This window comes from Triticum aestivum, chromosome 6D (genome assembly GCF_018294505.1).
Source record: "Triticum aestivum cultivar Chinese Spring chromosome 6D, IWGSC CS RefSeq v2.1, whole genome shotgun sequence".
Classification (NCBI taxonomy): Eukaryota; Viridiplantae; Streptophyta; class Magnoliopsida; order Poales; family Poaceae; genus Triticum; species Triticum aestivum.
Window position 1 is genome coordinate 284,931,299 of NC_057811.1, and position 27,691 is coordinate 284,958,989.

Consider the following 27,691-nt stretch of genomic DNA (forward strand, 5'->3'; position numbering starts at 1 on the left):
AAACACGGCCACCTATGAGGCCATCGACCCCTTATGGTTCGACCAGGGGGAAGGGCGCGTTGCACAAAGAGCAGAGAGCGTAGAGCAGCACGACAGCGTTGACACGGGCAGTTTTTACCCAGGATCGGGCCGCCGTGAGGCGTAAAACCCTACTCCTGCTTTTGGTGGATTGATGTGTGGACGGTATGGAGACACGGCAATCTTGCCCGACAAGGTTGCCTCGGACGAGAGTAGCGATGCGCGTATGCGTTTGTAGAGGCCCGAATCCTTTCTAAGGTAGCCATGGCCCTCCTTTTATAGGTCAAGGGGTTACCGCAAACAGTCTCCCATGATTAGATAGCCACAATGCTATCATACCTAACTCTCCAGACAGACAAGGCACATTAAATGCGCTGATACGTCTCCATCGTATCTACTTTTCCAAACACTTTTGTCCTTGTTTTGGACTCTAACTTGCATGATTTGAATGGAACTAACCCGGACTGACGCTGTTTTCAGCAGAATTGCCATGGTGTTATTTTTGTGCAGAAATAAAAGTTCTCGGAATGACCTGAAACTTCACGGAGAATATTTTTGTAATTAATAAAAAATACCGGTGAAAGAATCAAGGCCAGGGGGCCCACACCCTGTCCACTGATAACCCACAAGTATAGGGGATCTATTGTAGCCTCTTTCGATAAGTAAGAGTGTCGAACCCAACAAGGAGTTAAAGGTAGAACAAATATTCCCTCAAGTTCTATCGATCACCGATACAACTCTACGCACGCTTAGCGTTTGCTTTACCTAGAACAAGTATGAAACTAGAAGTAATTTGTAGGTGTTGTTGGATAGGTTTGCAAGATAATAAAGAGCACGTAAATAAAAACTAGGGGCTGTTTAGATAAAGACACAATAAAGTAAATATAGCGAGTGTGGAAAAGTGGTGGTAGGAGTTGCGAAATTGTCCCTAAGCAATTGACTACTTTACTAGACCGATAGCAAGTTTTATGTGGGAGAGGCCACTGCTAGCATGTCATCCCTGACTTGGAATTCTATGCACATATGATTGGAACTATTAGCAAGCATCCGCAACTACTAACGTTCATTAAGGTAAACCCAACCATAGCATTAAGATATATTGGTCCCCCTTCAATCCCGTATGCATCAATTTCTATGCTAGGTTGAAGCTTCTGTCACTCTTGCCCTCCAATACATAGTCCTATCAACATACAACTAAGCCTATGGTGTGATCCACGCGCGCACTCATATGATGGGCACCAAAGGACAACAACATAACCACAAGCAAATTAAATCAATCATAACAATTCATCAACCACCGATAGGACAACGAAAATCTACTCAGACATCATAGGATGGCAACACATTATTGGATAATAATATGAAGCATAAAGCACCATGTTCAAGTAGAGGGTACATCGGGTTGCGGGAGAGTGGACCGCTGTAGATAGAGGGGGGGAAGGTGATGGAGATGGCGGAGGTGTTGGTGAAGATTGCGGTGATGATGATGGTGGCCACGGCAGCGTTCCGGCGCCATCGAAAGAGAAGGGGAGAGGGGGCCCATTCTTCATCTTCTTCCTTGACCTCCTCCCTAGATGGGAGAAGGGTTTCCCCTCTGGTCCTTGGCCTCCATGGCATGGGAGGGGTGAAAGCCCCTCCGAGATTGGATCTGTCTTTCTGTCTCTCTCTGTTTCTGCGCTCTCGTCTCCTGCCCTTTCACTGTTACGTATATATATATGGAGATCCGTAACTCCGATTGGATTGAAACCTTCGCTGAGATTTTTTCCTGAAAATTAGCTTTCTTGCGGCCGAAGAAGAGCAGCAACCGCCTTACGGGTGGCCCACGAGGGGGCAGGCGCGCCCTGCCTCGTGGCCACCTCGGGCACCGTCTCGCGTTGATTCTTCTTCCCATATTCTCCAAATATTCCAACAATATTCTCCGTCCGTTTTTATCCCGTTTGGATTCCGTTTGACATGGGGTTTCTGCGAAACATAAAACATGCAACAAACAGGAACTGGCACTGGGCACTGGATCAATATGTTAGTCCCAAAAATAGTATAAAAAGTTGCCAAAAGTATATGAAAGTTGTAGAATATTGGCATGGAATAATCAAAAATTATAGATACGACGGAGACGTATCAGCATCCCCAAGCTTAATTCCTGCTCGCTCTAGAGTAGGTAAATGATAAAAAAGATAATTTTTGATGTGGAATGCTACCTAGCATAATCTTGATCATGTATCTAATCATGGCATGAATATTAAGACACGAGTGATTCAAAGCAATAGTCTATCATTTGACATAAAAACAATAATACTTCAAGCCTACTAATAAAGCAATCATGTCTTTTCAAAATAACATGGCCAAAGAAAGTTATCCCTACAAAATCATATAGTCTGGCTATGCTCCATCTTCACCACACAAAATATTCACATCATGCACAACCCCGATGACAAGCCGAGCAATTGGTTCATACTTTTTAACGCGCTTCAGCCTTTTCAACCCTCACGCAATACATGAGCGCAAGCCATGGATATAGCACTATGGGTGGAATAGAATATGATGATGGGGGTTATGTGGAGAAGACAAAAAAGGAGAAAGTCTCACATCGACGCGGCTAATCAACGGGCTATGGAGATGCACATCAATTGATGTCAATGTGAGGAGTAGGGATTGCCATGCAACGGATGCACTAGAGCTATAAGTGTATGAAAGCTCAAACTGAAACTAAGTGGGTGTGCATCCAACTTGCTTGCTCATGAAGACCTCGGGCATTTGAGGAAGCCCATCATCGGAATATACAAGCCAAGTTCTATAATGAAAATTCCCACTAGTATATGAAAGTGATAACTCAAGAGACTCTCTATATGAAGAACATGGTGCTACTTTGAAGCACAAGTGTGGTAAAAGGATAGTAACATTGCCCCTTTTTTTGCGGGCTTCTTTGGCCCCCTTTTTTTATTTAGGCTTCTTTGGCCTCTCTTTTTTTGGGGGGGGGGGGGCAATGCTCTAATAATGATGATCATCACACTTTTATTTACTTACAACTCAATATTACAACTCGATACTAGAACAAAGATATGACTCTATATGAATGCCTCCTGGCGGTGTACCGGGATGTGCAATGATCTAGCGTAGCAATGACATCAAAAACGGACAAGCCATGAAAACATCATGCTAGCTATCTTACGATCATGCAAAGCAATATGACAATAAATGCTCAAGTCATGTATATGATGATGATGGAAGTTGCATGGCAATATATCTCGGAATGGCTATGGAAATGACATGATAGGTAGGTATGGTGGCTGTTTTGAGGAAGATATAAGGAGGTTTATGTGTGATAGAGCGTATCGTATCACGGGGTTTGGATGCACCGGCGAAGTTTGCACCAACTCTCGAGGTGAGAAAGGGCAATGCACGGTACCGAAGAGGCTAGCAATGATGGAAGGGTGAGAGTGCGTATAATCCATGGACTCACATTAGTCATAAAGAACTCATATACTTATTGCAAAAGTTTATTAGCCCTCGAAGCAAAGTACTACTACGCATGCCCCTAGGGGGATAGATTGGTAGGAAAAGACCATCGCTCGTCCCCGACCGCCACTCATAAGGAAGACAATCAATAAATACCTCATGCTCCGACTTCGTTACATAACGGTTCACCATACGTGCATGCTACGGGAATCACAAACCTCAACACAAGTATTTCTACTAATCCACAACTACCCACTAGCATGACTCTAATATCACCATCTTTATATCGCAAAACTATTGCAAGGAATCAAACATATCATATTCAGTGATCTACAAGTTTTATGTAGGATTTTATGACTAACCATGTGAATGACCAGTTCCTGTCATCTCTCTAAATAGATATAAGTGAAGCAAGAGAGTTTAATTCTTTCTACAAAAGATATGCCCACGCTCTAACAAATATAAGTGAAGCAAAAGAGCATTCTACAAATGGCGGTTTTCTATGTAAAGAGAAACAGGCAATCCAAACTTCAAATGATATAAGTGAAGCACATGAAGCATTCTATAAAGCCATACTCAAAAGATATAAGTGAAGTGCAATAGAGCATTCTATAAATCAACCAAGGACTATCTCATACCAGCATGGTGCATAAAAGAAAAGTGAAAACTAAATGCAAAAGACGCTCCAAGATTTGCACATATCGCATGAACGGAACGAATCCGAAAATATACCGATACTTGTTGAAGAAAGAGGGGATGCCTTCCGGGGCATCCCCAAGCTTAGACGCTTGAGTCTCCTTGAATATTTACTTGGGGTGCCTCGGGCATCCCCAAGCTTGAGCTCTTGCCTCTCTTCCTTCTTCTCACATCGAGACCTTCTCGATCATCGAACACTTCATCCACACAAAACTTCAACAGAAAACTCGGTAAGATCCGTTAGTATGATAAAGCAAATCACTACTCTAAGTACTATTGCAAACCAATTCATATTTTTTTTTGGCATTGTAGCTACTGTAATATAACTTTTTCATGGCTTAATCCACTGATAAAAATTGATAGTTTCATCAAAACAAGCAAACTATGCATCAAAAACAGAATCTGTCTAAAACAGAACAGTCTGTAATAATCTGAACATTCACCATACTTCCGTTACTTGAAAATTTCTGCCAAAATTAGGAAAAATAAAAAAATTTTATAGAGAGACGGTGCAAAAAGTTTCAGAACCATTTGACGTTCCAGTAAAAAATGTAAAATCGTGCACTACAGCCAAAGTTTCTGTCCTGCACCGCACAAACCAACAAGCATTGTAAACATCCTAAAGGCAAACCTTGGCACATTATTTTTATAATACAATGGAATTGTACAAGGGGATAATTATTTTTGTTGAAAAGTTTCTGTAATTAAGATTCACAAAGTTTCCGTGGGCATGAACAAAGTTCAAGGACGTCCCCCACTTTCACAATGCTCGTCTATCTCACTTTCACTTTTCTTTTTGAAAAGTTTTAGGTTCCCCTCTTTATTTATTTTTTTGTTTTTAAACTATATAAAAGCACACAATAGAAATAAATGACTCTCTAAAACTTCCGGGTTGTCTCCCTGGCAGCGCTTTCTTTAAAGCCATTAAGCTAGGCATATAGTGCTCAAATAATGAATCCACCCGGATCCCAAGGTATATCAAAGCCAATTTTAATTAGAAATGATTTTGCATTTAATAGTGAGCACAAGGTAACATATATCATGCAATGACGAATTCTAACTCTCTTCCTATGCATAGGCATGTCATAAAAGAACAATTCATGCACACATAGTAAAGGCCAATGCATAGTATAAACAGTTTCTTGCAATTTTATCATATTGGAAACATAGAGAGGTGGAGATATAGTTCCTCTCTCATAATAATTGCAAGTAGGAGCATCAAGCACATGCATATTATATTCATCAAAATCATCATGTGCAACGGTAAAAGGCAACCCATCAATATAATCCTTAATAAGTGCAAACTTCTCCGATATAGTGTAGTCGGGAGAATTCAAAAAGATAATAGGACTATCATGCGTGGGTGCAATAGCAACAATTTCATGTTTAACATAAGGAACTATAGCAAGTTCATCTCAATAAGCATAATTCATATTGGCATCTTGGCCACAAGCATAGCAAGCATCATCAAAAAGGGATATTTCAAGAGAATCAATGGGATCATAACAATCATCCTTGGGTAAGCATGAAGGGAAATTAAACAATGTATGATTTGAAGAGTTACTCTCATTAGAAGGTGGGTACGGGTAGATAATCCGCTCTTCCTCCTTTTGTTCTTCGCTCTCCTCATCATCTTTTTCATCCAATGAGCTCACAGTTTCATCAATTTCTTCTTCCATAGATTCCTGCAAAATATTAGTCTCTTCTTGGACAGCGGAGACTTTCTCAATAAATGCATCAATATCGGAATTGAATTCATAATTGGCATAGCAATATTTAAGGATAGCTAAATTTTCAGGTCTATAAACAGCATCATAAAGATTTTCAAACTCTTTGAACATAGATTCAATTTCATAAGCACCCATAAAAGCAACAAATTCTTCTATTTGTTCCACATCATAGTAATCATATATACCTCTAGCATAAGAAGCCAAGGTTTCATTATCATTAAATTTGCATGAAAAGGGAAGGTGTGGAGCCTTCATCCTAGAGCAACAAGTATAATCATATCTCAAGCATAGTTGCCTAGCATACCACTTCAACATATAAATTTGATCCCATAATAGTTTCCCTTTTTGAGTCAAGCGATAATCCCTAAAGTATTCACGTTGGTCCAACGTGTCTCCCATTACATAATTGAATGAGGTTTTCTCAGGATTATCAAAGTGGTACATAATATTTTTCACATAATGAGCATCGAGGGTTTTAGGAGGTTCCCCATCTCCATGAGTAGCAAGTACACCTAATTTTTTTGGTATTTCGTGTTCCATGTCCATAACTAAAGACAGAGAACAACTAAGAACAGCAAATAAAAATTACTTAGTGATAAAGCAAACAAGCACACACGAGAATATTCACCCCACGCTATGACTCCCCGGCAACGGCGCCAGAAAAGGGTCTTGATAATCCACAAGTATAGGGGATCAATTGTAGCCTCTTTCGATAAGTAAGAGTGTCGAACCCAACGAGGAGCTAAAGGTAGAACAAATATTCCCTCAAGTTCTATCGACCACCGATACAACTCTACGCACGCTTACGTTTGCTTTACCTAGAACAAGTATGAAACTAGAAGTACTTTGTAGGTGTTGTTGGATAGGTTTGCAAGATAATAAAGAGCACGTAAATAAAAACTAGGGGCTGTTTAGATAAAGACACAATAAAGTAAATATAGCGAGTGTGGAAAAGTGGTGGTAGGAGTTGCGAAATTGTCCCTAAGCAATTGACTACTTTACTAGACCGATAGCAAGTTTTATGTGGGAGAGGCCACTGCTAGCATGTCATCCCTGACTTGGAATTCTATGCACTTATGATTGGAACTATTAGCAAGCATCCGCAAGTCCTAACGTTCATTAAGGTAAACCCAACCATAGCATTAAGATATATTGGCCCCCCTTCAATCCCGTATGCATCAATTTCTATGCTAGGTTGAAGCTTCTGTCACTCTTGCCCTCCAATACATAGTCCTATCAACATACAACTAACCCTATGGTGTGATCCACGCGCGCGCTCATATGATGGGCACCAAAGGACAGCAACATAACCACAAGCAAATTAAATCAATCATAGCAATTCATCAACCACCGATAGGACAACGAAAATCTACTCAGACATCATAGGATGGCAACACATCATTGGTTAATAATACGAAGAATAAAGCACCATGTTCAAGTAGAGGGTACAACGGGTTGCGAGAGAGTGGACCGCTGTAGATAGAGGGGGGAAGGTGATGGAGATGTTGGTGAAGATGGCGGAGGTGTTGGTGAAGATCGCGGTGATGATGATGGTGGCCACGGCAGCGTTCCGGCACCACCGGAAGAGAAGGGGAGAGGGGGCCCCTTCTTCTTCTTCTTCCTTGACCTCCTCCCTAGATGGGAGAAGGGTTTCCCCTCTGGTCCTTGGCCTCCATGGCATGGGAGGGGCGAAAGCCCCTCCGAGATTGGATCTGTCTTTCTGTCTCTCTCTGTTTCCGCGCTCTCGTTTCCTGCCCTTTCACCGTTTCGTATATATATGGAGATCCGTAACTCTGATTGGATTGAAATCTTCGCCGAGATTTTTTCCTGAAAATTAGCTTTCTTGCGGCCGAAGAAGAGCAGCAACCGCCTTACGGGTGGCCCACAAGGGGGGCAGGCGCGCCCCCTGCCTCATGGCCACCTCGGGCACCGTCTCGCGTTGATTCTTTTTCCCATATTCTCCAAATATTCCAAAAAATTATTCTCCGACCGTTTTTATCCCATTTGGATTCCGTTTCATATGGGGTTTCTGTGAAACATAAAACATGCAACAAACAGGAACTGGCACTAGGCACTGGATCAATATGTTAGTCCCAAAAATAGTATAAAAAGTTGCCAAAAGTATATGAAAGTTGTAGAATATTGGCATGGAACAATCAAAAATTATAGATACGACAGAGACGTATCATCCACGAGGGTAGGGGCGCGCCTACCCCCCTGGGCGCGCCCCCTGCCTCGTGGGCCCCCTAGTGCTCCACCGACCTCAACTTCAACTCCATATATTCACGTTCGTGGAGAAAAAAATTAGAGAGAAGGATTCATCGCGTTTTATGATACGGAGCCGCCGCCAAGCCCTAATCTCTCTTGGGAGGGCTGATCTGGAGTCCGTTCGGGGCTCCGCAGAGGGGAATCCGTCGCCATCGTCATCATCAACCTTCCTCCATCACCAATTTCATGATGCTCACCGCCGTGCGTGAGTAATTCTATCGTAGGCTTGCTGGACGGTGATGGGTTGGATGAGATTTACCATGTAATTGAGTTAGTTTTGTTAGGGTTTGATCCCTAGTATCCATTATGTTCTGAGATTGATGTTGCTATGACTTTGCTATGCTTAATGCTTGTCACTAGGGCCCGAGTGCCATGATTTCAGATCTGAACCTACTATGTTTTCATGAATATATGTGAGTTCTTGATCCTATATTGCAAGTCTATAGTCACCTATTATGTGTTATGATCCGTTAACCCCAAAGTGACAATAGTCGGGATACTTACCGGTAATGACCGTAGTTTGAGGAGTTCATGTATTCACTAAGTGTTAATGCTTTGGTCCGGTACTCTATTAAAAGGAGGCCTTAATATCCCTTAGTTTCCAATAGGACCCCGCTGCCACGGGAGGGTAGGACAAAAGATGTCATGCAAGTTCTTTTCCATAAGCACGTATGACTATATTAGGAATACATGCCTACATTACATTGATGAACTGGAGCTAGTTCTGTGTCACCCTATGTTATAACTATTGCATGAGGAATCGCATCCGACATAATTATCCATCACTGACCCAATGCCTACGAGCTTTTCACATATTGCTCTTTGCTTAGTTACTTTACCGCTGCCATCATTACAATTACTACAAAACTGCTACTGTTACCTTTGCCACCGTTACCGTTACTTCCATACCACTTTGCTACTAAATACTTTGCTGCACATATTAAGTTATCCAGGTGTCGTTGAATTGACAACTCAACTGCTAATACTTGAGAATATTCTTTGGCTCCCCTTGTGTCGAATCAATAAATTTGGGTTGAATACTCTACCCTTGAAAACTGTTGCGATCCCCTATACTTGTGGGTTATCAAGACTATTTTCTGGCGCCGTTGCCGGGGAGCATAGCTCTATACTTTGAGTCACTTGGGATTTATATCTGCTGATCACTATGAGGAACTTGAAAGACGAGAAAACCAAAATTTATCCCTCAACTATGAGGGGAGGTAAAGAACTGCCATCTAGCTCTGCACTTGATTCACCTGCTATTTTGAGTAAGCTTGCGACACCTAAACCTGCTTCTGCTATTAATTCTGATATGTCGCATGTTATTGATGATGCCACTTCTACTATGCATGATACTTATGATGAAACTACTTCTATGCTTGATACTACTGTGCCACTAGGTGAATTTCTTGATGAACAACTTGCTAGGGCTAGAGAGAATGAAATTATTGAAACTGATAATATTGATGAAAGTGATGATGAAGATTCTCCCCCTAGATATGAACTGCCTGTTGTGCCTGAGGGTTGTGTTATGGATGAAGAAACTGCTAGAGACTTTCTTGCTTGCAATGATAGATATGATCTTAAGAAATTATTAGCTAAGCCGCATGATGCCAATCGTAGTGGGGCCATCTCTGTAATGGCCCGTGAATGACTTTTACACACGGGGGAGTAACTTCCAATTCACTCATCCCACCACGCCCTTATCCCTTGCCACGTATACTGCATGCATTGAGTGGTAACGGAGGCGCATGGTGCGGGAGAGAGCGCCATGGCAGGGGCCCGGTCTTCTTGGATTGGTGGGGAGGGGAGGTTACTCACCGAGTGATCAGCTCCCCCTCTCGCCCACGTCTTCCGCCATGAGGTGTGGAGTTAGCCTCCAGCCACACTCTCCTATATAAAGGGGAGTGGGCGAGGGGCTAATTCCATGCATCTGTTCCCCCCTTCTTCTCCTCCTTGCGCCGCTTACATGGCGGGGGGGGGGGGGAAGAAGGGTGCGGCCGCGCCCTTATTGAGATAAGGTCTCCTTCTCGTTCCTGCACAAAGCTTCCGGTCCGGGGTGGCGTTCCCATACTTAGCACAGGTAGAAAAAAGGCTTCAAGGTGGTGCGCGGGCGGCGCGGTGGCAGCACCGAGGGTAGCGGCTCCGGCATGCTTGTTGCCGGGTCGCCTGCAGCCCCAATCTCAGTGATGGCTCACGTAGGCGATACCGCGCCGGAGTCCATAAAGTACACGAAGCGTGGTAGCCGACCGTGGCTTATCTTCTCTTCGCCTGAGATGATGAAGGGACACTGCGAAAGCGATCGCCTGTTGTGCGCAGGAGACCGCAGAAGTGGTTCGCCATTGGTTACGGTAGACCCTCTCCTCTGGGGTACTGCTTGTTCCACGCACTGGAGGGATTCTTGCGCCTGTGCATGCTTCTCCAGGGGTTGGTATTTTCTTAGCTCCGGATCGAGGGAGACGACCATGCTCTCTGTGGGGTCTCCCGGAGCGATCGGCGTCCGCCCTGGTCGCCGCAGCGGGGCTCGGGCAACGGAGGGCGTGCCTCTTTGAGCGACAGCGGCGAGGAGGGTGGCGGCAACCCATGACGCGTCAAGAGCGGGGGTGACTGCTCCAATGTGGCATGATTGCCGGCAACACCATCATCACCGGCTGGGCTTTGGCAGTACCACCATCTGCACCTGCCCTCCGATTCCTTCCTCCCACCCCAGGAACGGTGCCCTCCTGATCCCGGGGAGACACCAAATCCCAGCCAGGTCTTCCCTACGTCTTCTTCTTCTCCCCCTACGGTTTCAAGGAGGAGAGGGACAGAGCAATGGCATCACGGGGCACTTATCTTTTTTTTCAGTCTAAAATGTGTAAGCATCTGCCAAACTTTAGTCTAAATAATGTAAACTTCTTTACCCATGTTTGTGTTATGTAAGATCTGTACTTTCTTATCAGCATATCAGTGAAAAAGACAAGCCTTGCCTGGTACTTGTGCATGTATCATGTCCATGCAGAGGTGAGGTGCCTCTGTACGTTCAAGTAAACAAGTTTCCCCCGGCAAGCTATCCTGCCGGTGCCTTTAGTTTGCTGCCACGGGGCAAAGCCTGCCGGGCATAAAACTATAAAAAAGGACCAGCCCCTCGTCGAACCCTCTCCATCAAAGGCCACTGCAAGAACCCTGCAACTTAGTGCAGATGAAGTGACCTTATCTACATGAACATGCTATGCTCATGATATGCTTATGCATGCATGCAAGTTTCGAGCCCCCCAACGTTTCGTTCATTTATCTGGTGCTCAGGGTCTGCGCCTGATGTCTACTACGCAACTTTATTCTTGTAGACTCGTGTTGGGCCTCCAAGCGCAGAGTTTTGTAGGACAGTAGCAATTTTCCCTCAAGTGGATGACCTAAGGTTTACCAATCCGTGGGAGGCATAGGATGAAGATGGTCTCTCTCAAACAACCCTGGAATCAAATAACAAAGAGTCTCTTGGGTCCCCAACACAGCAAATACAATGGTAATTTGTATAGGTGCACTAGTTCGATGAATAGATGGTGATACAAGTATAGTAATGATAGTAGATATTGATTTTTGTAATAGGAACAATAAAAAAACAGCAAGGTAGCCAGTAACAAAAGTGAGCACAAACGGTATTGCAATGCTTGAAAATGAGGCCTAGTGTCCGTACTTTCGCTAGTGCAATATCTCAACAATGCGAATATAATTGGATCATATAACCATCCCTCAACTACGATGAAGAATCACTCCAAAGTTCCTATCTAGCGGAGAACATACGAAGAAATTGTTTGTAGCGTATGAAACCACCTCAAAGCTATTCTTTCCGATCATCTATCCTAGAGTTCGTACTAAAATAACACCAAGATATTCTTTTCAATTGAACTAACCAAGAGTTCATACTAAAATAACACCATATGATACACATCAACCAACTCTAATGTCACCTAGATACTCCAATGTCACCGCGAGTATCCGTGAGTTGATTATACAATATGCATCAAACAATTTCAGATTCATAATACTCAATCCAACACAAAGAACCTCAAAGAGTGTTTCTACCGGAGAAACAAAGACGAGAACGTGCATCAACCCCTATGCATAGATTACCCCAATGTCACCTCGGGAATCTGCGAGTTGAGTGCAAAAACATATCTCAAGTGAATCAATATAACACCCCATTGTCACCACGGGTATTCATATGCAAGACATATATCAAGTGCTCTCAAATCCATAAAAGTATTCAATCCAATAACAATGAAATCTCAAAGGGAAAATTCAATTCATCACAACAAGATAGAGAGGGAGAACCACCATATGATCCAACTATATTAATAAATCCCGCGATACATCAAGATCGTGCCATCTGAAGAACACGAGAGAGAGAGATTAAACACATAGCTACTGGTACAAACCCTCAGCCCCAAGCGTGGACTACTCCCTCCTCACCATGGTGGCCGCCGGGATGATGAAGATGGCCACCGATGATGATCTCCCCTTCCGGTGGAGTGCTGGAACGGGGTCTAGATTGGTTTTTCGTGGCTACAGAGGCCTGCGGCGGCGGAACTTCTGATCTAGGGTTATCTTCAGGGGTTTTGTAATATTTGGGAATTTATAGGGCGAAGAGGCGGTGCGGGAGGCCAGCGAGGTGGGCACAACCGCCCCCAGGCACGCCCAGGTGGGTTATGCCCCCCTCGAGGCACCCCCTCTGGTACTTCTCTGGCCCATCCTAGGTGTTCTGGTCCATAAAAATTCTCCAGAAAGTTTCGCTGTGTTTGGACTCCGTTAGATATTGATTTCCTACAAAGTAAAAAACAAGCAAAAAAACATCAACTAGCACTGGGCACTATGTCAATAGGTTAGTCCCAAAAAATGATATAAAGTTGCTATAAAATGATTGTAAAACATTCAAGAATGATAATATAACAACCTAGAACAATAAAAATTATAGATACCTTGGAGACTTATCAGCATCCCCAAGCTTAATTCCTGCTCGTGCTCGAGTAGGTAAATGATAGAAATAGAATTTTGATGTGGAATGCTGCCTATCATGTTCATCACATTCTTTTCTTGTGTAACATGGACATATGGACTTTTATATGGTTCAAAGCAATAGTCTAGTTTTTACATGAAGATTTCAATACTTAAGCATATCAACAAGCAACCATGTCTTTCAAAATATCAACACTAAAGCGAGTTATCCCTAGCCCATCATGCTCAATCACTAATCCATTCATGAACACACACTCGCATATTAGCTACATCCAATGCTCAAGTACGATCATAGTGCCCCTTAGTTGGTGCTTATAAGAGAAGATGGAGACTCAAATAAAAATAAAAGTTGCATAAAGTAAATAGAAAGGCCCTTCGCAGAGGGAAGTAGGGATTTGTAGAGGTGCCAGAGCTCAAAGCTTAAATTGAGAGATAAAAACATTTTGATAGGCATACTTTTCCCGTCAACGAAAACGACCGAGTAATTCCCAACACTTTCCATGCTAGATATATCATAGGCAGTTCCCAAACAGAAAATAAAGTTTATTTCTTTTTCCACCATTCTTTCACAATCCATGGCTAACCGTATCCACGGGTTCCCTCCATACCAACACTTTCCAAGGAATTTATTATTTGACAACATAAAGTAAATTCATTTTTCATTTCGGGACTGGGCATCCCTAATACCTTTGTCGTACTCTCGTGCAATGACAAGTGAATAAACACTCATCTTGAGAATAACACATCTAGCATGGAAAATATTGGCCACCCCCTGCCGCTTCATGAGTGGTACGAGTACACAAAAAAGAAATTTATTTTGAAAATTAGAGATGGCACATACAAATTTGCTTAGAACGACACGGAAATACCACATATAGGTAGGTATGGTGGACTCATATGGCAAAAGTGGGTTTAAGGATTTTGGATGCATAAGTAGTATTTCTACTTAGTACAAGTGAAGGCTAGCAAAAATATTGAGAAGCAACCCACCAAGAAACGAAAAATCACATAAGCGAGCATTAAGCATAACTAACACCAAATAATGCACCACAGGTAGCATGTAATTTCATTGCATAACTATTGACTTTTGTGCTTGCATAGGGAATCACAAACCTTAACACCAATATTCTTACTAAAGCATAATTACTCACCAACATGAATCACATATCACTATCATCATATCTCAAAACTATTACAAAGAATCAAGTTTATTTTGTCCAATCATCTTCATGAAAGTTTTTATTATATCCTTCTTGAATATCTATCACTTTGGGACTAATTTCATATGTTGCTTTTGATAAGCTCAAAACAAATTTAAGTGAAGAACATGAGCATAATAATTTTCTTCTCTCAAAATAATATAAGTGAAGCATGAGAGAAAATGACAAACTACTCCAAGAAGATATAAGTGAAGTTCAAGCGAGTAGTTAAGTAAATAGATAGCTATGTGAGGACTCTCTCTTATTTAAAAACTTTCAGATCTAAATATTTTATTAAAACAACAAGCAAAACAAAACAAACCAAATAACATTTCAAGAATAGCACACATCATGTGAAGAAGCAAAAACTTAGGCTCAACCGATACTAACCGATAATTGTTGATGAAGAAAGGTGGGATGCCGACCGGGGCATCCCCAAGCTTAGATGCTTGAGACTTCTTGAAATATTATCTTGGGATGCCTTGGGCATCCCCAAGCTTGAGCTTTTGTGTCTCCTTAATTCCTTTTATATCACGGTTTTCCTAAATCTCAAAAACTTCATCCACACAAAACTCAATGAGATCTCGTGAGATAAGTTAGTATAAATCAATGCAAAAACCTTATCATTCTCTACTGTAGAAAATCACTAAAATTATTATTGAACATTGCATACTAAATGCCTCTGCATATTTAATACTCCTATCCTCAAATAGAATCATTAAACAAGCAAACATTTGCAAACAATGCAAACAAAACAGAACAGTGTGTAAAAAGTGCATAAGGATTCATACATATTCAACTTAAAAAATTCTGAAAATTTATCATAGCTTATTGTGCAAAAAGTTTCAACATTTTATCACATTATGACTTTTCTAGAGAATTTTTGCAACAGCGCTAAACTTTCTGTTTTGAAACAACAACTCATATAATAAGCATGGCAAAGGCTATACTTGACATTTTTATTGAAGTAAAAGATGCAAAACATTATTATAGATAGCAGCAAGCAAATAAAAACAAAACAAAATGACGCTCCAAGCAAAACTCATATCATGTGACGAATGAAAATATAGCCCCAAGTAAGATTACCGATAATGTTGGAGACGAAAGAGGGGATGCCTTCCGTGGCATCCCCAAGCTTAGTTGCTTGGATCTTCCTTGAATATTACCTTGGGGGTGCCTTGGGCATCCCCAAGCTTAGGGGCTTATCACTCCTTATTCTCCTCATATCGATATCTCACCCAAAACTTGAAACCTTCAATCACAAAAAACTTAACGGAACTTCATGAGATAGGTTAGTATGATAAAGAAAATCATTTGGTACTGTCAAAGACAAGATTCATAATTGTTATCACACAATTCCTACTGTAGGATATCATTTACACAATTTATATTGATCAATATAAGCCATAGAAACTAGAAAACAAGCAAACTAAGCATTGAAAACAGATCTGTCAAAAACCGAACAGTTTGTAGTAATATGTACTCCAACCATACTTCTGTAACTCAAAAAATTATAAAAAATTAGGACAACGTAGGAAATTTGTATATCAATCATCTGTAAAAACTTCAGATCAAAAGCACATTCCAGTGAATTTTCAAAATTCCTGGACTGAGCGCAAAAGTTTCTGTTTTTGCACAGAATCAAATCAACTATCATCCACACTATCCCAAAGGCTTTACTTGGTACTTTATTGAAACACATGCAATAAAACATGATTACTACAGTAGCCTAATCATGTGAACACATAAAAACAGTAGGGGTAAATGTTGGGTTGTCTCCCAACAAGCGATTTTCTTTAATGCCTTTTAGCTAGGCATGATGATTTCAATGATGCTCGCAATAAAGATAAGGATTGAAACATAACAAGAGTATCATGAATCATAAGTTCCTCTCTCATAATAATTTTCAGTAGCATCATGAATAGATTCATCAATATAACCATCAGATAAAGCATTATTTTCATGATCCAAAAGCATAGAAAATTTATTACTCTCCATATAAGCAATTTTATTCTCATTCACAATATGATCCAACTACATTAACAAAGCCCACAAAACATCAAGATCGTGCCATCTCAAGAACACGAGAGAGAGAGAGAGCTTAAACACATAGCTACTGGTACAAACCCTCGGCCCCGAGGGTGGACTACTCCCTCCTTATCATGGTGGCCACCGGGATGATGAAGATGGCCACCGGTGACGATCTCCCCCTCCAACGGAGTGCCGGAACGGGGTCTAGATTGGTTTTTTGTGGCTACAGAGGCTTGCGGCGACGGAACTTCTGATCTAGGGTTATCTTCAGGGGTTTTGGAATATTTGGGAATTTATAGGGTGAAGAGGCGGTGCGGGAGGCCACCGAGGTGGGCACAACCCACCAGGGCGCGCCTGGGCCCCCAGGCGCACCCAGGTGGGTTGTGCCCCCTCGGGGAACCCCTCTGGTACTTCTCTGGCTCATCCTGGGTGTTCTGGTCCATCAAAATTCTCCAAAAAGTTTCGCTATGTTTGGACTCCGTTTGATATATTTATATCCTGCGAAGTAAAAAACAAGCAAAAAATAGCAACTGGCACTGGGCACTATGTCAATAGGTCAGTCCCAAAAAAATGATATATAGTTGCTATAAAATGATTGTAAAACATCCAAGAATGATAATATAACAGCATGGAACAATCAAAAATTATAGATACGTTGGAGACGTATCAGCGCCTGGCTTTGTACAAAGGGTTACATGCAACTTCGGCAAGGCTTGTACAAAAGGGTGGCTGCCGGGCAGGGCCCAACAGCCGCGCCTTATGGGTAGAACTTACGGAGATGCTCAATGTTCCATGAGTTTTGCAATTGAATGCCATCTCCTGTCTCCAGACGAACTGCGCCAGGTCTGGTGACTCGTACTACCCGATAAGGGCCTTCCCACTTCGGTGTCAACTTGTTTGCACCCTTGGCGGACTGAACACGCCTAAGGACAAGGTTGCCTTCCTCAAAACTCTGGGCATGAACCCTGTGGCCGTGATTGAGGGAGTCCTGGACTAAGGGGTCCTCGAGCGTCCGACCTATTAGCCATGGGCCGGACTGATGGGCTATGAAGATACGAAGACCGGAGTCTCCACTCGTGTCTGGACGGGACTCTCCTTGGCGTGGAAGGAAAGCTCGGCAGTCGAATATGAAGATTCCTTTCTCTGTAAACCGACCTTATGTAACCCTAGATCCCTCTGGTGTCTATATAAACCGGAGGGCTAGGTCTGTAGAGGCCAATATTCATAGCCATAGTCATACAGGCTAGACTTCTAGGGTTTTAGCCATTACGATCTCGTGGTAGATCAACTCTTGTAATACTCATATTCATCAAGATCAATCAAGCAGGAAGTAGGGTATTACCTCCATAGAGAGGGCCCGAACCTGGGTAAACATTGTGTCCCCTGTCTCCTGTTACCATCGACCTTAGACGCATAGTTCGGGACCCCCTACCCGAGATCCGCCGGTTTTGACACCGACATTGGTGCTTTCATTGAGAGTTCCGCTGTGACGTCGAAGATAGGACCGATGGCTCGCCTCGTTCTCAAGGACAACATCACCTCTGGAGGAGCACTGGCCCCAGGCCAAACCCTCCAGCTGGGCGGCTTTACCATGACCGCCCGTTCGGCCGTTAAGCCGACGATGACCTCTTAGGTCTCAAAAATTCCCTTAGTATTGATTCCGAGCACACCAAGTAGATGGATCCGGCGGAGCTTTCGTCTTTAAACGAGATCCTAGATCGCATCGCCGCCCTGGGGGTCGCTACAGACTACGATCGAATTGGGCTTAAACCCGATCAGAGAGAAATAGAAACTCCACCGATCACCCACCAGATAGCGGTAATCGAGGAGCGAGACGACAACTCTTCCTCTATACTGAGGATGGACTATATTCGGATATCCAACCTCGAAGATCCAGACACTCACCTGCGAAGAGATACATCCTGCCCTCCGAACATAAAATCGGACGACGGGCCTAAGAAATCAGTTGATATCCTGGAGCCCGAACTATTAAGTTCAGAGGATCTTCAGACTCCGGATTTAAAATTGGGTTAGGGTTCGAATTTAAATCCACCCACCCACCCAGATGTAAGCGCTCTCATGAGCATACAACAGCAGTCTCAGGAAACGGTCCACCACTTCTGGGCCAGATTCCTCCTTGTCAAAGACAAGATTAAAGATTGCCGCGACGAAGACGCGATCTCAGCGTTCCGCAACAATTGCACGGACAAAGGAATCCTCAACGCCATCAACCGCCATCACATATTACACTTCGCTGACTTGGCAACTATCATACAGAAGTACAGCGCAATGGAAAGCGCCTGTAAAACTCAGGCGACCCGTTGGGAATCATCAGTACCGACCAAACCCCTCGTTCAGGCGAAAAGGGCGTACCCTCGTGGCACGCCTGGTCCAATAGTAAAGAAATACAAGCCCATTACGGGGCGCGGAACCGTTCTGGAAGGATGGCTCGATGGGCCATGCAAAATACACACAACACCGGATAACATACTGACCCATAGCCTTAGAGCATGTTGGATACTTCGGCAGGTGGCCAAGAGCGACGAGGATATCCTCACCAAGAATACCCCAGAACAACACCCCCCAGAAGACAACGACCTCGAAGTATTGACGGTCTTCGAGACATTTGCTTCAAATAATAGGCGCAAAAGGGCACTCCGCGAACTCGCCGAAGTCTGCCAAATTGCAGCAATAAACCCTTGGAACGACACGGCTATAACTTTTAATGCCGGTGACAAACCCAAATACAAGACAATCCGAGCACCAGCCGCCTTGGTCCTCAGTTCAATCATGGACGGCTTTCGGCTCGCCAAGGTTCTCATGGACGGTGGCAGTGGACTAAACCTCATCTATGAGGATACACTCCACAAAATGTAAATAGACAGGAGCCGCATCGAGGAAAGCAGCACAACCTTCCGAGGAATCATTCCTAGTCGGGAGACGCGGTGTGCGGGAAAAATCACACTTGACATGGTATTCGGCACGCCGAAGAATTATCGGTCCGAAGAGATAACCTTCCAAGTGGCCCCTTTCAACAGTGGATATCACGCCCTCTTGGGGCGAGAGGCATTTACATGCTTCCAAGCTATACCTCATTATGGGTACATGAAACTTAAGATGCCCGGGCCTAACGGTATAATCACTCTCACCAGTGATCTGGACATAGCACTCCGCGCCGAAAACAAAACCGCATCCTTGGCCCTTGAGGCACTATCCGAAGCCCTCGCGGCCGAAGAATTAACCGCACTACGCTCCACGTTGGACAGGGATGATGTGATCCTAGACAAACGACCCAAATCCACCTCATTCAAACCGGCAGAAGAAATAGTCAAATTCCAAGTCCATCCAACGGACCCCAAGAAGACAGCATCTATTGGAGCACAACTAGACCCAATGGTTGATGTCGCGCTATGAGAGTTCCTACGCGAGAACTGGGACATATTCGCCTGGCACCCTTCTGATATGCCAGGAATCCCACGCAAGTTGGCTGAACATAGCCTCAATAGGTTGAAGGGATATAAACCAGTCAAACAAACACTGCGGCATTTTTCCGAACCCAAACGTCAAGCTATGGGGGAGGAGCTAGCCAAGCTAATCGAGGCCGAATTCATTAGAGAAATAAAACACCCGGACTGGCTGGCAAACCTGGTGATGGTGCCAAAGAAGGACAAATCCTGGCGCCTGTGCGTCGATTTTAAAGACCTCAATAAGGCTTGCCCCAAGGATCCATTCCCCCTCCCCCGCATCGACCAGATTATTGATGCTACCGCAGGACATCACTCACTGTGCTTCCTCGACGCATATTCCGAATACCATCAAATCAAAATGAAGGAGTCCGATCAAGCTGCAACAGCATTCATTACCCCATATGGGCCATTCTGCTTCAACACCATGCCCTTCGGGCTCAAAAACGCCGGCGCCACCTACCAACGCATGATCCAAACATGCCTGGAGAAACAGATCGACAAGACAGTTGAAGCATATGTGGACGACGTCGTCATCAAAACTAGACACGTGGAAACACTCATAGACGATTTACGTCTCACATTCGACAACCTCCGTGCATATGACATTAAGCTCAATCCGGAAAAGTGTGTTTTCGGCATCCCCGCTGGAAAACTGCTGGGCTTCATCGTTTCCAATAGAGGAATTGAAGCAAATTCAGCCAAAATCCGAGCTTTGTCACAATTGGCTATGCCAACGGACCTTAAACAGGTCCAAAAACTCGCCGGTTGCATGGCAGCTTTAAGCCGCTTTATCTCCAAATTGGGAGAAAAGGCATTGCCACGCTATCGCCTTCTACGGCGCACCGATCACTTTGAGTGGACGGACGCGGCAACGGCCGGACTGGAAGAAATAAAAACCCTTCTAGCGAGCAACCCAATCCTGGTCGCGCCGAACGTCGGTGAACCCATGTTATTATACATATCGGCAACACACCAGGTGGTGAGCGCCATGCTTGTCGTTGAACGAGAATAGAACGGACACAAATTCCCGCTTCAGAAGCCAGTATATTACGTATCCACTGTCCTCACACCATGCAAATCCCGGTACCCTCATTATCAAAAGATAGCATATGCGGTCTTCATGGCATCCTGGAAGCTATGACACTACTTCCAAGAGTGTTCGATCACGGTGGCTTCCGAAGTACCACTCAATGACATAATAAATAACCGTGATGCTACAGGCCGGATTGCCAAATGGGCCATTAAGCTCCTTCCATTTGACATAACATACAAACCGCGTCGAGCCATTAAATCCCAAGTACTGGCTGACTTTGTCGCCGAATGGACAGAGGCCCAACTCCCTAAAGAGTACGTCACATATTCCAATTGGGTTATGTATTTTGATGGCTCCAAAATGCTGGCAGGACTAGGAGCGGGCGTCGTTTTAACGTCCCCCACTGGAGACGTCGTCCAGTGCGTACTCCAAATATTATACACAGACTCTAATAACGCAGCCGAATATGAAGCCTTAGTGCATGGCCTTCGGATGGATGTCTCCATGGGCATACAATGCCTGGAAGTGCGCGGGGACTCAAACCTCGCAATATCTCAAATAAATGGACACTTCGATGCCAAAGACCCGAAGATGGTGGCTTATCGTAATGTCGTCCAAAAAATGTCGGCTCGGTTTGAGGGGCTCGAGTTTCATCATGTGGCCCGAGAAACTAATCAAGCGGCGGATGTCCTTGTTCGCATCGGCGCCAAGTGCGACCCCGTCCCACCTAACATCTTTCCGGAAAGGCTATTTAAGCCATCCGTGGTGTGGCAAGTGGAGAGCAGCAATAGTAGTCCGGATCCGAACACAACCTCAGATTCCGAACACACCGATATCATCGGGGGCTCAGCCACCGAAATAACACCGTCGGCCCATCTCATCATGGTAGTCATTGCCCCATGGACCGAACCCTTCTTGGCCTACCTTAATAGGAAGGAACTCCCTGAGGATCAGAATGAGGCCCGCCGCATTGTCCGGCGTTCGAACGCCTACAAGGTTCACGACGGAGAGCTCTACAAGAAAAGCACTACCGGAGTCCTTCAAAGATGTATCTCCGAGGAGGAGGGGCGGCAGCTCCTGGCTGAGATTCATGCCGGTCTCGGCGGGCACCACGCCACAGCTCGGGCCCTTGTTAGCAAGGCCTTCCGTACAGGATTTTATTGGCCGACGGCCCGAACAGATGCACAGGACCTTGTCCAACGTTGCGTCGGATGCCAACTCTTCGCCAACCAAAGCCATATGCCCCCACTGCCCTACAAACAATCCCCATAACTTGGCCTTTTGCGGTCTGGGGACTGTATATGGTCGGACCCCTTAAAGGAGGAAGCCATAAGAAAAAATATCTGCTGGTCATGGTGGATAAATGCACTAAGTGGATAGAGGCCAAACCAGTTAAAACGGCCGAGTCCGGGCCGGTGATAGAATTCATATCCGGCGTGGTACACCGTTATGGTGTTCCACATAGCATCATCATTGATAACGGCTCCAATTTCACGGCCGACGAAATGAAAACCTGGTGCGCTAATCTGGGCATCAAGCTCGATTACACCTCTGTCTATCATCCACAAACAAATGGTCAAGTCGAACGAGCAAATGGTCTTATTATGAGCGGCATCAAGCCTAGACTAGTGCGGTCTTTGAAAGAATCAGACAAGCACTGGGTTGAGGAGCTCGACTCCATACTCAGGGGGCTGCGGACCACGCCCAATCGCACCACCGGATACACACCTTTCTTCATGGTGTACGGCGCAGAGGCAGTGTTACCCTACGACATTATTCATGACTCACCTCGAGTGCGCATGTACGAAGAGAGAGAGGCCGAGCTTGATCGGCAGGACAACTTAGATGCCCTGGAGGAGGAGCGCGACGTCGCAAAAGCCCGTTCCGCATTTTATCAACAGCATGCTCGCAGGTATCAAAGCAGAGAAGTGCGAGCCAAGACTTATAACATTGGCGAACTCGTTCTACGCCTGCCGGAGAAGAAAAAGGACAAACTCAAGCCCAAGTGGGAGGGTCCCTTCATCATCGACGAAGTTCTCACCGGAGGAGCGTACCGCCTGCGTGATCCGTCAGACAATCGCCTAGAGCCGAACCCCTGGAACGCGGCCAGACTCCGAAGATTCTATGCCCAGCGCCGAACTCTGTGTTCGTCTCCTTCCCCCTGTTGTTTCCATCATGTTTTCTCTCTTTTCGTTTCTTTTCTCTTTAGCCTTAAAGCTTTCGTGCGGTTAGACCGTGCACCCCTGACGCATACATCTCCAAATATGTACATCCATTATACCTGGGGGCTTCTTGGACAGAAGCTTGCTATTATTATTTTCCGAGCATCAAGCTCATCACATATGCGTTTTTTCCCATATGTACCTTTTCTTCGCCATTATATGCATTGATATGACTTAAGTTTTGGCCAAGATGGGTTGCCTGGCTCCTGTGCTTATGCCCTACGTTCCCGTTAGTTCGGCTAGGGCAGAAAGGGAGCACCTCTGCGATTGTTACTGTCGGGTCCTCCGAATGTGTACCTCAGACTGGGTGAAGCCGAAAGCTAGCGTTCTTAAGAGAATATTTGGTCGGTGGATTAAAGATGTTTTTCGCATTCACTCCATTGTGAACCCCCAGAAGTTAAAAATACTGCGATTTTTAATCACAGTTTGGACATGCACATTAACGCATGCACACCCAGGGAAAGGAACCCTTAACGGAACTATTCTCTCTGGAAGATGTTTCTTACAATCTTAAATGTAATATAACATAACTAGCCAGATACAAATTGTATGCTCAAGCAACTATGACCCCTACGCCTGGTTTCCACGCATACCCGGTCCATTCGGCCGCACTGGTATTTGGAAACACTCCGCACCTTCGGGTCCAGAGGTTGAAGCGAAAAGGTCTGCCATGACAATCGTTTTAGAATTCAGCTAGAGTTACATATATCAAGGAAAGTACATAGTCACTTGGACTCATAAATTTCCTCCTCTATACCGTCCAACAGGCTGTCTAACTTACAATCCTGTTGGGAATATTTGGCAGCTACTGCTACTAGGTCATATACCAAATTAGCGGGAACTTCTTTTCCGTCTGACCCTAGAGGTCTGACCCGGGCCATGCGATTCGGATCAAGCTTGGTATACCGTGTTTTCACCATGGCCCAGGCCTCTCGCGCACCCTCCCGGCAGGCCGATATTTTCCATAATCGATATGCCGCCGCGCTCCCTTGAATAGCTCTACAAGCTCCTCCATACTTCCTGGAGGGGGGCGGATGGCCATAAGGCCTTGGCAACACTCCGCATTGCCTGCCGCGCTTGCTCGTGCATTTGCGACAACCCTTGCAGCAGATCGTCCGACAATCCGGACATCTCCTCTTCGGGACGGCCCGTCAGCATACCTGCAAACATAACTCTATCGGTTCCTTTCATCTCCGAACTGTCATAAGGTAAGTTCGGCCACATACTAAATATGCCACCTCGCAGCCTTTTATTCTCCTTCACGGAGTCGACCAGCTGGGCCCGCACATCTTTCAGTTCCTCGCCTAGCTGGGTGTTTGAATCCTGGAGTTCTTGTTTCTCCTCTCTGACTCAGGTCAGAACGCGCTCGCCTGCAGCGTGTAGTCTTTTTGCCTCTTTCTCGCCCGTTTGAGCGGCTTTCAGTTTCTCCTCCAGTTGGTCTGACGACCCTGTTATGAGATAAGCAACAGTATTAGCACAAGCTGGTATATAATTATTGTTTCTCGATGGAGGGAAATATTACCAGAGGACGCCTTCTTGGACTTTTCCAGTTCGGCGGTAACAACAGTTAGCTGTGTCCGACACTTTTCCAGCTCATGGGCTAGCAGGTCGTTCTTCTCCGTAAGAACCTGGTTATGCAGCAATCCTTAAATCATTTGTACCAACTGCTTCAAGTCTCGGGGGCTACTGGCATATGGTTATCATATTCGGACAAAGTAAACTTACCTGCACATCTTTTAAATGCTGCTCTGTGGCTCCGTTAAGCCCATCTCGAGCAGCCCGGATGTATGCATCAGCCGAGCTGAAGGCACTGAACGCCTATTTTGAGAAGCGGGGATCTCGTAAAACGTACCTCCGGGGCCAATGATTCATGGCGCTCTCCACTTCCGAGTTGGTGACGGACATATCCTCCGAGCCCTCAGCCGAAGGACAATCCGGCGCCACTCCCATGTCGGGCACCGTCTCCTCGGCTGGGACCGAATCCTGGCTGTTGGGAGTACGACTGGCCGGGTCCCCGGACATAGTCCGGTGAACTCTTTTCCTGATGCAGGACGAACATAAAATTCACAGTTGGATGCGACTGCTAAAAAACATATTTGCGAATCCATACCTCTTCGATGAAGGCTCGGCCGTATCTTTGTTTGCCTTCCTCTTCGAAGGCTTGCCCGGCGTGGGGACCGTTCTCTTTGGAGATACCCCTGGGGCAGCAGGACGCGCCGAACGCCTCCCCTTTTGAGCACAGGACATTGCGGTGGGTGAGGCAGAATGAGAAAACTCTTTTGGATGAGATGTCTCCTGATTACTTACGTGTGAAGCAGGGAGAAGACCGGGATAATCGACGATGATGGCCACTTCTGTGTCGTCATAGCTTGCTTGATAAGATACCCCGTCCTCGAGCACCACGAATATATCCGGATCCTCTTCGAATCCGGGGTCAAGCTCCTGATTGTGGCCCTCGGGCTGCGGGGCGGGGCTGTGAAGCCCTTCGGAAATCTTTCGCCAGTGCTGTTATAAATGGACGGGTTAATATTCATTGAAAGTAGCTCAGGGAGAGGAATGAGTAGAGCAGAGGAGTTGGGGCTTACCCAGCTAGGAGGACTGTACATGGAATATCCATCTCTATGCTTGATACGCAAGAATTCCTCTTCCTCCCCTTTGAACAGTTCGGCCAATATTTTGGCCAGAGCGGCGGGGTGTCTGGACCCTTTCTGCCGCAGCGGGAGGCATCATCCTCCCCATTGTAGTGCCACATTGGAAGCCCTCTGTATTGGAGTGGCTGAACCCCCCGTACTATGGAGGTCGCCATTACTTTGACTATCGATAATCCGGACTGAGCGAGCGTCCTTATCTTGCTCAAGAGTTGATGAACTTCCGCACTATCTTCCTCCTCGAGGCTCCGAGGGCGCCAGCTGTGGCGTTTCTTCAAACGAACACTTGTGAACTCAGGAAGGCCCCTCCGAATTGGGTCTGGAAGTCCGACGTCCTCAATATAGAACCATTTGGAAGGACACTCTTCGGATGCCTTCTTTGGTGTGCCGGATAGGTATCCGGTCTCGGCGATGCGCCATATTTCGGCTCCGCCCACTTCAAATATTGATCCCTCGTGATTACGCGGGATGAGGAAGAATAGCCTTCTCCACAATTCAAAGTGGGCCTCACAACCCAGGAATAGCTCGCAAAGAGTGACGTAACCCGCGATGTGCAGAACGGAAGCAGGAGTGAAGTTGTGCAGTTGGAGGCCATAGTACTCCAGAAGCCCTCTGAGGAATGGATGAATTGGGAACCCAACGCCTCTTAGAAGGTAGGGGACGAAGCACACTCGTTCCCCCTCAGATGGATTGGGGAAGTTCTCCTCCTAGGTCTCACCACTGAAGGAAGTCAACCCTGCTCGAACAGGGACCAGATCCGCAGGAGGAAGAAATCCCTGTGTTTACAACTTCTTTAGCTGACCATGGGATATAGAGCACTTCTCCCACTCGCCTTTTTCTGGGCCGCAGGGACAGGAGGAGGAGCTGGGAGCGCTAGCCATGTTGGAGTGGTCTTTCCTAGCAATCTCTGAAGATTTTTCCGCGTGGTGCCGAATGGATCTGAGATCCAATCTCTTTAAATAGATACCCTTTCTTGCATGACCAGGGTGTTATGGGCAAAAATACCCTGACCTCTCGCATTCGCTTGACACATGGAAGCTGAAGTTGTTGGTACACAGAAGCCGAGGGGTACGACATTAAATGGAAGGCCGGATACATCACTTTGAAGTCATCGGAGGAGGAACCTGCCTTGCAATGCCGAACATAATCTGCGCGCCGGACACCTCGTCATTGAAGTATGGTTCGGGGGCTACTGAGGGAGTCCTGGACTAAGGGGTCCTCGGGCGTCCGTGTAACACCCCGCATGTAACTTGCCATATTGGTAACTCCGACTCTTGCCATTTCCGGCTATGTGATATGATTTTCCCTCCGTTGTCGGGTTTTGTCTTTCGTTTTGTATTTTGTCATGTCATGCATTTTCATATCATGTCATCATGTGCATTGCATTTGCATACGTGTTCGTCTCATGCATCCGAGCATTTTCCCCGTTGTCCGTTTTCCAATCCGGCGCTCCTATCTCCTCCGGTGCACCCCTCTTGTTTTCTTTTGTGTGCGTGTGTCAAACTTTCTCGGAATGGACCGAGGCTTGTCAAGTGGTCTTAATATACCACCCGGAGACTACCGGTCAAGTTTCGTTCCATTCGGAGGTCGTTTGGTACTCCAACGGTTAACCGGGCATCCGCAAAGTCCATTTGAGTGTCCAGCAAAAAACCCCTCTAAAACCAGCCCAAAACCCACCAAACTCTCTTCCATGCTCTAGGTCGTTCGATCACGATCGTGTGGGCGAAAACCGCACCTCATTTGGAGCCTCCTAGCTCCCTCTACCTATAAATATGTGGGCATCCCGAATTACAACCGCAGTCTAACCCTAGCCCTTGTCCCACTCCGCCGCGGACACGTCCGGGCGGAGCCCGACACGTCCAACCGCCCCGCCGCCGCCACGTGTCGCCGCCGGGCTTCTCCACCGCGCCGGCCCGCGAAGCCCGCCGCGG